This window comes from Pezoporus wallicus, unplaced genomic scaffold, assembly GCF_028554395.1.
Source record: "Pezoporus wallicus isolate ANWC-B61680 ecotype Strahan unplaced genomic scaffold, APGP_CSIRO_Pwel_v1 contig_227, whole genome shotgun sequence".
In the NCBI taxonomy this organism is placed as follows: Eukaryota; Metazoa; Chordata; class Aves; order Psittaciformes; family Psittacidae; genus Pezoporus; species Pezoporus wallicus.
Window position 1 is genome coordinate 3,424,994 of NW_026635704.1, and position 13,110 is coordinate 3,438,103.

A 13,110-nucleotide genomic window follows, 5' to 3' on the forward strand; every position below is an offset into this window, starting at 1 on the left:
CGCTGTCTTGGTAACTCACAATTAGATAGATTTTAATACCACTACCACAACAAATCTCAACAACAAACCCTATGTTTGTTTCTTCATTTACGTCCATTTTAGGTCCCAAAATGAAACATCAACTAGACAACATTACAGGTATTCCTTCTTGCTTCCAATCTCTCGCCTTGCAAACTGGCATCACAGTGCAAAAGCAGCAATACAGCATCTGGCTCTTCCTGAACTTCCACTGCATAGAAACCACCTGTACTACTCAAACGTGATCCCTGATTTACTGAGGCACAAAAGTGATAGAAAAAAGGTGGACAGGACACCTCTGAAGTGCCACAATATTTTCAGGCTTTATCTCCAAGTATTACTATTACCCCACACTTTCAAAGATGGGTTACTGAAAAATTACTATTTTTATAGCCATGTATGTGTGCAAAATCCTGATCCTGACTAAAATCAAAGAGAGACTGCCATCAACTTACATAAACCAACATATTTTTATCTAAAATGTCTTCATTTGCATGTGGCAAAAAGAAACTGATTTTTATAAGCAGAAGGATTTGGGTTTTTTTTTCAATTGCTCTCTCAGGTGGGAAAGTGCTGGACTGGGGAAGAGGAACTAGTACTGTTAACTTTGAGTGCACACCATAGGATGGTGAAAAGAAACAGGTAGTGCTCCACCTGTGGCTGGATATGTGGAGTTTTCAGGAGACTACTGATTTCACGTGTCAGATACATATTTTTACAGTACTGCTTGATACAGACTCTGGAAGTTGTTTTAGCTTTCTTCTTACACAGGTGAGGGGGGGGAGGGCAGACCCACTACAGGCAAAATTTGACAGGATCGGTCATAGAACCATAGAATGGTTTTAGTTGGAAGGAACCTTAAGAGATCATCTAGTTCCAACCCCCTGCCATAGGCAGGGACACTTCCACTAGACCAGTTTGCTCAAAGCCCTGTCTGGCCTGGCCTTGTGAGGCCAAAATACACATTTTCAAGTGTCACCAAATTGCATTGTTCAGGACAGACATTCTCCTGTCAGGAGGGGCAAAACCTGCAACAGATACAGGTAAGTTTAGAAGCACAATACAGGGTGTTTTGGGAGGCTGTCAAACATAGGATACACAATGAATGGCTTTCATGAAGAGCAGTCACGTCTGCTCTCTGCTGCAGCCCTATGAGGGCTCAAAACAGGCTTGGCTAGAAATCACTAACTGGCTCTGGCTTCTCATAGTTCTTCACTGTCAGAAGCTGTAACTTACGATGCACAAGATGTGCATGGCCATATTTATTTCCTGTGTAAATACCTCGGTTTGGGACCTAGATCTCAAATCTGGCTAATGTCATTTGGTCCAAGAAGCTGACTCTGCCTTGTTTCTTCCCCTCCTCTCCTCAGCAGTTTCTTCCTGCACGTACTAACATTGGGATTTTTGGTGCAGATTTGTTCCCAGCTCTGAAAAGGCTCAGTGCCAATAAATAGGATTTGACAGGATCCTGGTATATCCTGCTTTTACCTTTCTCCAAAAGAGGGAAAGTGTTTCTCATTTCCTCTCTCCCCCGTGAAAAACCCCATAACCCTTCTGGGTCTCTTCCTCCTGAGAAAAGATCACACAGTTCAAGAATGACACGCGCAAGCAACCTGTGCCCAGAAAGAACTTTTGGCTGTAACCGTATTCACAACCCTCCCTTTGCTTTTCCCAAATACAGCACTTACCCTGATGCATTTGAAACTGTGAAATCCTGGAAGCAATAAACACAAGAGCAGCTTTCACCCCTGTGGACACAGCAATTGTTTTGTTTTTCTTTTCCAGGGAGAAATCACAGCTATCACGTATGTCTCCTCTGCATGCAGATCAATGTATACTGTGAGCATAATCCAAATACCTGCCTCTATAAAAGGTTTCAGCAATGCTGCTTTACCAAACCAACTTCTAGTACAAATCATAGATGTGAATAAAAACAAAACCCCAGGCAAGAGAAAGGAGATTCTTCCTGCTCTTCCCCTTTCTTCCCAGACAACCAACATGGCATCCTCCTCAAGTTACTGGTCCTGAAAACGAGGTATTTCACATTGCTCCTGCCCCATCAGATTAGGCAACATATGTATACATACATATATTTACATATGCACATATATAAATAAATATATATAAATACACACTGTGTGCAAAAATAAGATTAATCTTCTGCTTCATGCTCAAACTTGGTGTCCCACTGTGAAAGCAGGCAATAAACCATAAGTCCCCCTGGAGGGAAACTGGAGACACCTGTATTTCCTGCTTTCCTTTATGAGTTCCCACCTCAGGTCACATTGTTTATGAGCCTCAGGTTGAATGCTGGGGACCCCAAGATACTTCCACAAAGTCCACATCTGCACTCCTGAATGGAAGAGAATTGACCACCAGCTGGAGTAAAGTTCAAGGGAACAGGCATACTTGGGTTGCCACCCTTGCCACAAAGTCAGTCTTGTTTAACATGCTCATTCTGTTTGGGCTAAAGAGGCACAAAATCCCAGCCAGCATTAATGAGGAGTTCCTACAGATACAGCTCAAGAGATCTGGTTGCTCCTTGTCCCTCTCATCCTCAAGAGGACTTACACAGAGCTTTTTCTTGCAAACATTAGGTAGAAGTGGAGACAATTTCTCTACAGAAACGCTGCAGATCCTTTGCAGGCTATCTTCCCTTTACACAGCCTCTATTACAATTCTGGTTCTGCTTCTCAAAAAAAGAGCAAATGGAAAGACTTCTGTAAACAAAAGCTTAGGGGGGAGCTAAGCAACTGGAAGAGATTCTTCCTGCTTCCCACTCTTCCTGCCTCAGCTTTCACTGAGGTCTCTGAACTCTCTGCTGACACCATCCTCAAGTACAAGCACCGTGCTAGGTGTGTAACACTGGCAACCTGACCTGCTTCTCCTCACTGATGTCTCTTTTTCATGTAGTCCACTGCTGCACATCAGGATATGCAACTCACTAGTTCCTGTGTTTTTAACTCCACCTCATCTTCAAACCATGGTCTGAAAATAGAAGAATGAGTTGGTATTTGTTTAAGTATTCAAGAAAAAGAATTCTTTTTTTCTGGTAATATATTCTTAGTAAGGTTCTTCTGCAGATGTCTTCTGCAGATGTCTGTTCTGACTTCTCTCCAGATGTAAAATATTGAACACAAAAGTATACACCCTTCCTGGAAGACCACATTTGGATTTTTATAAGACAGATGAACAAGGAACCAAAAAAAAAAAAACCCTAAACCAAAACCCCTCCGACTGTATCAAAAATGCTGACTCAGGGTATAGAAAATACACAGCACATGCTTTGTAGAAAAGTATCATGCTAAGGAAAAATTTCACCTTTATCCTTTTGTTTAAATCCATGACCTCAAAAAAGTCATTAAAAGAATCTGAAGAGAAGCTCTTCTGTTTTAAGAAGCAGGATGGGAGAGATTCCAGAGAAGGTGAGGTATGCATTCCCACAGTGACTGTGGACCTGAGCCTGAGCTGACTTCACATTTGTGGCTTAAGGACAAACTCACTGATGCAGGAGAGGGTCAGGCAGTGCTGAGGGGCATGGCAGTGCTCTGAGTAGTTCCCCAGCTCCCTGACCTAGTTTGCTGTCCCCATTCCCATGCCATACTCCTTCACTTGGCAGCTGCCACCATGTAACTCACCTGACAAACCAACTTACCCTTTGCTCTCCCACAACTCCCCCCATCTCTGTAAGGCACGGGCAAGCAGCAAAAGAAAGAGAGAAAGCAGATGAAGTGATGTGGTAAAAGACTATAGACTAAAAGTAATAGGGTCTAAAAAAGAAAGTTTTCCAGAGAAATGCTGCAAGCAGCAGTCCACAGAAATGACGACAATAGACTTGTGCCCCGAGAAAGCATTTGTGAAGGGAGGATTAGCTCCAAGAAGCCAGATGCTCCTGGGAAGCCTATGTGGAAAGCATCAGGTGTAAAGCAGATTTGCAGTATGATTTTGCTAAAGAAAGAGAACAATCCTCTTTGAGTCAAGCTAGTTATTCCTTATCCAAGCTAGTTATTCTTCACCTGCGCTCCACAAGAAAGCAGGGTGAAAGGCAAGTCTCTGCTCTGGCCAGCCTCATCATCTCAGGGTTTCCATTTAGATGTTTATTGTAAGATAATTCATGTATTTATTACTTGTTCTTTTCTGACTAGAAATCCCTTTCTATGAAGGCAGAATCTCATGGCAGCACCACACACATGTCCATCTGTAGGTACCAAGGGCAGAAGCTGCTGATTGAAACTAACATAAATCCATTTAGGTTCTAATAATGTTTAAAAAACTAAGTAACAATACTGTTACACATTACAGTCTTACATATTACAATCTAACACTGTTAAACAAAGTGACATTGATGATTTTCCAATAAGCAAAAGGACACCTTCTTGTTTGATGAATTTGCAAAACTCTGTTCTGCGTTATCTTACATTGTTAGCAAAGCAGAAGGCACTTTTCTGATAGTATCCCAATTTATAGGGAGTTTCACTTGTCTGGGCAATCCAAGGACACCCTCCCCCCACTGCTCTCTTGAACTGAATAAACAAAGTAATACATTCACATTTTAATGCAATAGAAAAACAGTTCTATTCAATTGCTCAGGATAGTCTTGGAGATTAAATACGTTAAAATAAAGCTAGGCAAAATATGCTGATATCAGCCTAATTTAGAATTGAATTCATCAATAAATAAGTAAGTCCTCTAGAATTATAGATGGAGTTACTGCTTTAAAAAGGGAGGAGGAATCTATATAGGAGACCTGTCCTGGATTCTCTGCAACATGCTGACTAAGACCTTCCACAGCTGTTAACAGCAAAGCCAAATCGTTGATCTTCAGCTTATAAAGGGTTTTGTATGTCATCTAGAATTTTGCATTTAATCGTAAATGCTCAGGTCAACTATCACAATCTCCCTATTTGGACACAAATGAAAAACTGTGGAAAAAACAATTTGTGAGACACTGAACATATGTGAAATGTGCACATACTAACTTCACCTTTAACTTTGAGGCACGTGCCTCAGCAAAACACTCGCAGCCACAGCATGCCTGCCTCCACCCCTATTCATTAGACAACATTCTGCTGAGCCATAAACACATCTGATTTTGACTTGTGCTTGTATCACCCCTCTGTCTTGATATAAATGTCTTGATATATTCTTTAGTTTTATCACCGTTGATTAACTCCTCAGCTTGAGAAATTAAGCCTGCTCTCCCAGCAAATGGCTGATATTTTTTAAAAAAGGAGGTCTCTACATAGTTAAGTTACTGACATTCAGACTCAAAATTATGCTGTTTTTTTTCTGAGTGCCTGCAGTTAATGGTCAATGGTGTCTCTCAACAGAAAATTTTCACAAATAAACATAATCCTTGCATACAACTGCCTTAACATGAATCAAGCAATTCTACAACTGCAGTTGGTGAGTGCACATTAATTCAACTCCAATACCCAGAAGCACTGGTAAGTTCATAGCAAGTAAGACTGTTTCCTAATCCTCTTTAAGGACCCCAACACGTAAATACACACAAGAGTGATCAGTAAAAACTTGCTTCAGGAAATAATGTTGACGAGACGTGTAGCCTCACACACTCTCACACTGATTTACATCAATAATATTAATTGCAGAAATACAGCTTTTGCTTGACTGCGTAAGTTTGAACTAGAAAATACAGACAAAACATCAAAACCTACACAATAACCAACCATGCAGTGGGTTTTTTCTCCTCATCCATCTTTTCTTAACCTATACACTGGCTTGCAACAAATATTTATTGAGTCACTTTCTGCTTGGCCATTTGTGGTACAGATCTTAAAGTTCCCTATAGGTATTTCTGTGGTATATGTGTAAAAAGCAGATGAACTTTTGGATTAAACAGCTATCACATTTTTGCTCCTAATTAAAGAGCCACGACTTGTTGACCCAAATGGTCCTTCCCAAAACCAGGTTTACGTTGCAAATAAACTACACTTCTATAACACGAATTTATGTATTTCTCTGGACATGCAAACCAGATAAAACTAAGCAGATAAATTACTCATATAGATGACTGTTTTGCTTGCATACCGATGTGGGAGAGGGGAAAAACAACTGTAAAGACAGTGTGACCATTTCCTGGGAAATAAGTCTATCTACTGTATTTTTCTTTTAATTCTTTTATTCACTTACTCTATTCCTGTCTAGTCTCGAAATGATGCTGCTAATCTGATTGAACCTTTATAGCATGAGTTAATGAAATTCAAATCCATGTGATTTTACTGACCCTGTTTTCACTAAAAAGTAGTATTTTTTTTCCAGCACCCGCTGGCCTGTTTGTGTAACATGAATTAGATTCTTTGGAGCAAAAATTTAATTTATCCTAAGGATCAAGAGTATGGATGAAATCTCACAGGATCATTTCACTTGGGATGAAAGGTGATGAAAACATTGGTGTGTGCGTAAAGGAAAAGGGGGAAAGATTAAAAAGGCCAGAATACTTGCAGGCATTTTGGAAGAAGTCACTTAAAAATAATAAGTTCCTGAGGAATCTGTATTTTATCACATACTTTGGTAAAGAAAAACTTTGGGTTTAAAATAAAAATGCATAATGTGAGAAAGCTTCCTAAAAAGATTCAGCTAGATCAACAACGGTGTCATGTTTCTATGCAATCTGCATAATTACAGGTACATTTGTTTTGGGTTTGGTTTGTTGTTTTTTTTTTTTTTGTATGGAGAGCCATTCTAGCTTAATGCTTTGTAACATCCTTGAGATTTTAAATCTCAGCTAACATCCAACTGATGTAGTGCAACGCTAGGCAGAACTAACACTGCAGTGTCCAAGATTAGCAATAGTACAAATACACAAGTGGTCTAATCCAGCAATCTCAGTTTACGCCAGCTGTTCAGACACTGCACTGTACATTTTAAAACAGTGAGAGGGTTTTAAAAGAGCTTACAGCTGCTCAGAGTATTTAACAACTTACACCACCACTCACTTAGCCAACCAATTTGCCTAACAATCCTAAAACATTTAAAGGCCTTTAAACCTACCCATATGCAAGCTCTTCCTGCTTAGGATCAGCTATAACAATCTACCACCCACATCACTAAACATAATGACAAGATTGTACTTCCATGTCTTTGCAGCCTATTCTTCACAATATGCAAATCTTTGGGAACTGCAACTCTGATCCCAATGCAGCAGCACAAAAGCTATTGTTGTAAGCAATGGCTTAACGTGTCAGCAACACTGTCACCACAATTACTACCACTAATAAAGATATGATCATAATCTGCCAATAAAGGATCATTAAATACATTATGGCTATTGTATCCTTTTACATAGCCATTTTACATGGACACTAACAGGGAACACTTCATTTAAATAAAAATAACCACTATAAATTTTCATTGACAAATCTGTTCTTCACCTTTAGACAGCTTAGGATGCTGCCTGCTCATGTAGGGAAAACCAGCTATTAATAGGTCAGCCTTCCAAAACACTCACCAGAAATACAAACCAGCATAACACTGTATACAGAGAGCTTGGAAAAATACACACAAGGATGTTGTCTGAACATGTAAATGACTCAAAATAAGCTAGGTTAAAACTTCTCTGTGCCATTCAAATGCTTGTGGTCCATACAACAACTTATTTATATTGTGTTTATCTGTGTTTGGAAATGTACAGCTGTCCATTTTATTCAAGAATTACACCCAAAAAAGGCACATAATACATGACAGAAGTTTATTCTATGCCACCCATTTTTTACATCATTTTATTGAGATTGCAAAAGCAAATGATAAAAAAACAGCAAATGCCCAAATTTGAGTTGCTTGTGCATCTCAGACGCTCTTCATGTGCATCATAGAGTACTCCCCTTTGAAAGCTTAATTCCTGCATGTATTTCACCTCAGAATGACCATGAGTTGTCAGAGTGACCACAAAAACAAAACAAAGCAAAATGAAAGGAAAAAAACCCAAAACCCCAAACCAACCCAAACCCCCCAACAAATGGAGGCCCAGAACATATCAAATAAGGCATTCCTCATATAGAGAAAAGTATTAACATTATACTCATAGGAATTCACGGAAGACATGATCAACACTGGTCACCTCCATTCAAGAGAAATGATCACAAGCTGGCAGAGGTTCAGAGAAGAGGGATGAAGATGGCAAGAAAGGACAGTCGGTACCAAAGAATGAGACTAGGAGTGGTGGGATTTATCAGACCAGGGATCCCTGTGATTGCCTATAATGTCCAGCTGAAGCACATAGAATGCTATGGCTTGATTTGTCATCCTGGGCCACAAGGGCTGCAGCACTCTACACAGCAAGGACAGGGCTGTTGGGGCAATGTTTTATGTAGAACCATGGGTCAGGACCACTAGTTTTGCCTGAAAGAAATCAAAGGCATTCCATTGCTTTCCAGAGAAGTACAAGAGAGCTTTCCTGTGAGCAAAGTATTTAATAGAACACAATCTGAACTGTTTCACCTACTTTAATAGCTCTGTCTTAAGATGTAGTGAGCCACATGTAAATAAGACAGGAAAATCAGAGTTCTGAGCCACCAGAAGATGCCGGCTCTGTAGGAGCATGACTGCAGAACACAACAGCAATGCCCAGACTGGTCCAGTGCAGAGATCTAACAACCACCTCAGCAGAAAGAGAGAACCTGAGCATAGAGAGGTCCTTTGCGCTTCCACTTCAACATGGCAAGCTGCTGTTTCTGCTGTGGAAGTCCTGTTCAGTGGTGGGAAAGGAGACAGAAGATGGCAGGCATCCACACACCTTTTGGAGCCTGTTCCTTCTATTGTGTCAGCAAACAATAGCCTCCCCGCTAATCTGTGAATCTCCTCAGGCACTCTTCATGCCTTTACCATACTGCTTCCCCAGCCCAAATTACCTTTTCTGCTATTTACAGCTCTCTGAATGATCAGATTATTTCTCTGCATGCACCTCAAGAAAGTAAGCAGAAAGGAGAAAAAGATGTCACTCTGTTAAGTGCCTAAATTTTCAAGTTTAACTTGGTTACTTTCCATGTGTTGTCTCTAAAACTGTATGTGATTTATAGTATGAGCCAATAGCTGTCTTTTGTAAACCATTCAGAGCACACAGCCAAAGAACACAAAAACCTGATGCTGTGGCAAAATGCTTCCAGTACTGCCAAATTCTGCATTTCCCTTCTTGTGGACTGTTAGCAATTTCAGTTGTCTATGGAAATTTGAATGAGTATACAACTTAACATTACATCATGTTGGAGTTTGCATTTATGGCATGCTGTTCCCATGAACTTCTTGAACGTCCAGAAATCCTTCCTTTCTGTGCCTTCTTGGAATGTGCTAAAAATGAATAGGCTCATTTCGAAAATCCAAAATATTGACAGGCATAAAAATCCAGATGCCATATACCTATTACATAATGGACATTTTCTGTTTGGTTTTGAATTTTACTGTCAGATTTTAAGAACTAAATCTTAGAGGATGACTATCCTAATCGTTTGATACAGACATCACAATGAAAACTTAAAATATTATTCTTTACACAACCAATACTCTGGAAGTATTTGGATTACTTGTAAACTAAGCAAATCTATGCTATATTATCTATATAAAACACCAAAATAATGACTTTTTCATTTTTTTTTCAGTTTGCTCTATTCTAAATGTACACTATGATGTATTTTAATTTTTTTTTACTTGGCACATGGAAACCCTGACACCAGATTTAAATATTATTACAAATTCCAAGCTTATGCTTGGAATCTGTTCACTTGAACACTTTGGGGGTTAACATATTATATTATATTATATTATATTATATTATATTATATTATATACCTCTGATATGGGCCACATAGAAAATCTGCTATAATCATGCATAGTAAACACATGACGTTATGTCCACTAAGTGTTAAAACTGTATGCATTATGCAAAACTGTATCATGAATAACAATTCTAACCAACTGCAGTGAATAGGCCCGAATCTTGTAATGCAATAAATTAAATACGGGGTGCAATGTATCTCATTCTAACACAGATATTTAAAATTTCAGAATTACAAAATTACATTATTACCTAATAATTCCTCCCTTGAAATACCTATTTCTCTTCACAGACAATAAATGGATTCAAGGTGAGTTAAGTAGAGACCTAATAATCAGTGCTCAGAAATCTCTGTGAAATGGAAATAAAGGTTACTAGCAGGAAATACAGCTGAGCAAATGCACGGCATGGCAGCAAGCCAAAATTAGTGTATTCTCACTGACATGTTAATAATTTGGAAACTAAAGGCACAGTAAAGTCAAACTTGCTGGTCACCACATAGTGATAGACCTTGTGCACGTGGTTTAGCACCTCTACTCATGATCAATTATTATTAGTGATATTAATGAACCCACTTCTTTCTTAAGAAAAGAAGTTAATACATATTAATTATTTTCTTCACTTAAAAATGAATAGTTCTTTCAATATTCAACTTGGGCATTAAGCCACCCAATGACCTCAGGCAATGAGAAATTTCATATGGACAAGCAACTCAGATGCTTAAGTCTCATGAAGCAACCTCAGCTTCGCAAAGGTGTAGGGAGTCACTGGAAGACAAATGTTTCAACTGTAAACTACCCTATATCTATTCACAACAGAGATTGTGACGTTATTTTTCTCAAAGCCAACATCTCGACCTTTTAGAGTGTCATAATTCCCCCCCCAGAGTCTACCACAACTACAAGTTAGTACAATTTGAATAAAATGCCTTGTGTGCACTGATGCCAATACATATAAAAATTAGCATTTACCTATCAACACACTCCAGTAAGCCTGCATGTCCTTTAAAATAAAAATGAAAAGCAAGCATCAGATAACAACTTCCTCCTTCTCCACACAGAATTATGCAAAGAAAAATCTAAGGTAATAGGTATGTTGTTGGTTTGTTACTGACAACATACACACACATAAGAATTTTCTGTCTTTTGGTATGAAATTACCTCTTATGGCTCTCATCCCTATACTTACAGGATTATTTTTTCTTTCTGTCAAACTCTTCATCTCTCTCCCAAAAGAAAACCCCACAAGTTTGCTCTGTCCATGTGCCTGTCCCATGTGTGAGTGCATGTTTCTCCATCACATCAGTGGCATATATTGCATGCAAGTTCAGAAGTAATCACCTTGTGAGTTTTCAATTAAGAAATAAAAATATCACGTGAACACTGAGTCTGTAAAAGTTTTACTTCATTAGGAAACTAAACTAAGCACCATTCTTTGGACTCAGCTGGAAGGGTAACTCAGAGATTGGCCCTGTTGTTACTGTCCTGGGCACTGCTGGCACAGGAGGGCAACTCATTCAGCCCAGAGTTGCAGCACTGCTTTTCAGGAGGGCAACTCAGGATGGGGTGTAGATCAGAAAAGTGTTTTGATGATGGCAGCAACCGGCTAGTGGTTACCAGCTCTTCTTGGAGCCTCACAACGTGCGAGAGGATTCAGTTAGAGTGATAACCAATCCATCAACTGTATCACAGACTCACCACTACTCAAATGCTAGTAGAGTATTTACCGTGACTGGTTGAGTTTTTGTGAAGTCTGATGAATATACCAGAAATTACCTTAGCATCCAAGGACTATAAAGTTTGCCTATTCATAGTTATTACTTTTTTTCTCTAAATCAAAACACAAGACAATACTCAAAATCTGTATGTATGTCTATAAAGTGAACAAGAAAATGCATATGCCCAAGCTAAACTATTTTAGATAAACACCAGATTGAAACTTTAAAATTATGAGTACTGCAATCAAATTACAATGGACATTACCAAAGTACCTGAAAGGCACTGAGTATCTTGAAATGTCGGAAAACAAACAATATATTTGTAGATTATAATTTTATTTGCTCAGTGGCCCCTGGTCAGTATTTTCAGTCAGGATTCACCTCAAAATAAGGATGGCACCATTAAAAATATGGTAAGTAGTTGCTCAGAACAAATCAGGAAAGAGCGGACATTCTTATGTCTGTAGGTACCTCATATCTATACAGGACATTTTCAGATAAAGCTTTTTGTAGTATTTTTTCTAAAAAGATATTCGGGCGTTTCACAGAACTTTAGAAGAACCAAAATCTAAATTCTATTTGGTTTTGAGCAGGAATCCAGAAGTCATATGCTAGAATTGTTCAACAAAATGTACCTGCAAACACCACAAGGCCTTCAGTTTTCACAGTGATCCAGTAGAAGTGAAGCTAAATTTGTTACCTCTATGAGAATCCTGTGGAACCCCATAATCCTGTTCAGAGACTCTACTGGCAGGATTTGTTGATTAATTCATAGTCCATATTGTCTCTTGTGATCTTTGGCACCAACTCAAGCCAGAGACTTGTTCTACTTGTTTCAGTCTTACACTGCTTCCACATAAATTCCCATTCATCTTGATAGAAACAACATTTTAATTCTCAATGAGTAATCCCTCTATACAGTACTTTCTTTTAGTTCTACAGTTTTCTTAACTGACTGTGCGTGGCCCACTTTCCACTTTCAGTTTTTGGGCATGTGTATCCTGCCTTTGCTATGACCAAACACAAATTTTCTTATGCCAAGAGCCAAGATACCGTCCTGCACCTCTACATGCATTTTGCTTTGCATTTTTGTTACTTTTATTTTCCCTGCTACTTTTTGAGTAGCTGTCAATCTCAACTTCCTTGACTTGTATTAAAGAGTTGTTTGCCTACGGACCCACTTACAGAGCAGGCCTGCAAGGAAGAAGATAGATAGACCTTTAAAGAGTACCAAACCTATGATAATGTGAAAGGAACCACTTGCAAAATTAAGATATCAAGTTCACAGAAACCGTTAATATGCTTAAGCCATTGGAGTCCACCTGCAATTACCGCAAGTTTTATCATGCAGTTTCAGTGTGCAATATGGACCTCACCCTTTGATACTCCCTTTTTAGGGGAAAGCAGGTGGCACAAGAAGAAGGATCTGTATTTTCTGCTTCAACACCAGAAAACCTAGGTTCAAACTACTCCACAAAAGTTTAGCAAGACTTGTTATGCTATAAAATGACAACCCAGTGATTAGATGACCTGCACAGAGAAGCTGTTCCCTCACTGGGCTGCTTGCTGGATCAGCACCTGCACC

At 39.0% G+C, this 13,110-nt stretch overlaps 1 protein-coding gene across 1 annotated transcript in view; it reads right to left on the reverse strand.

Moving 5' to 3' along the window:
• The window catches only part of GNAL (G protein subunit alpha L), a 192,510-nt gene that overhangs the window by 121,696 nt on the left and 57,704 nt on the right, over window positions 1–13,110 (reverse strand). The window lies entirely within an intron of this gene.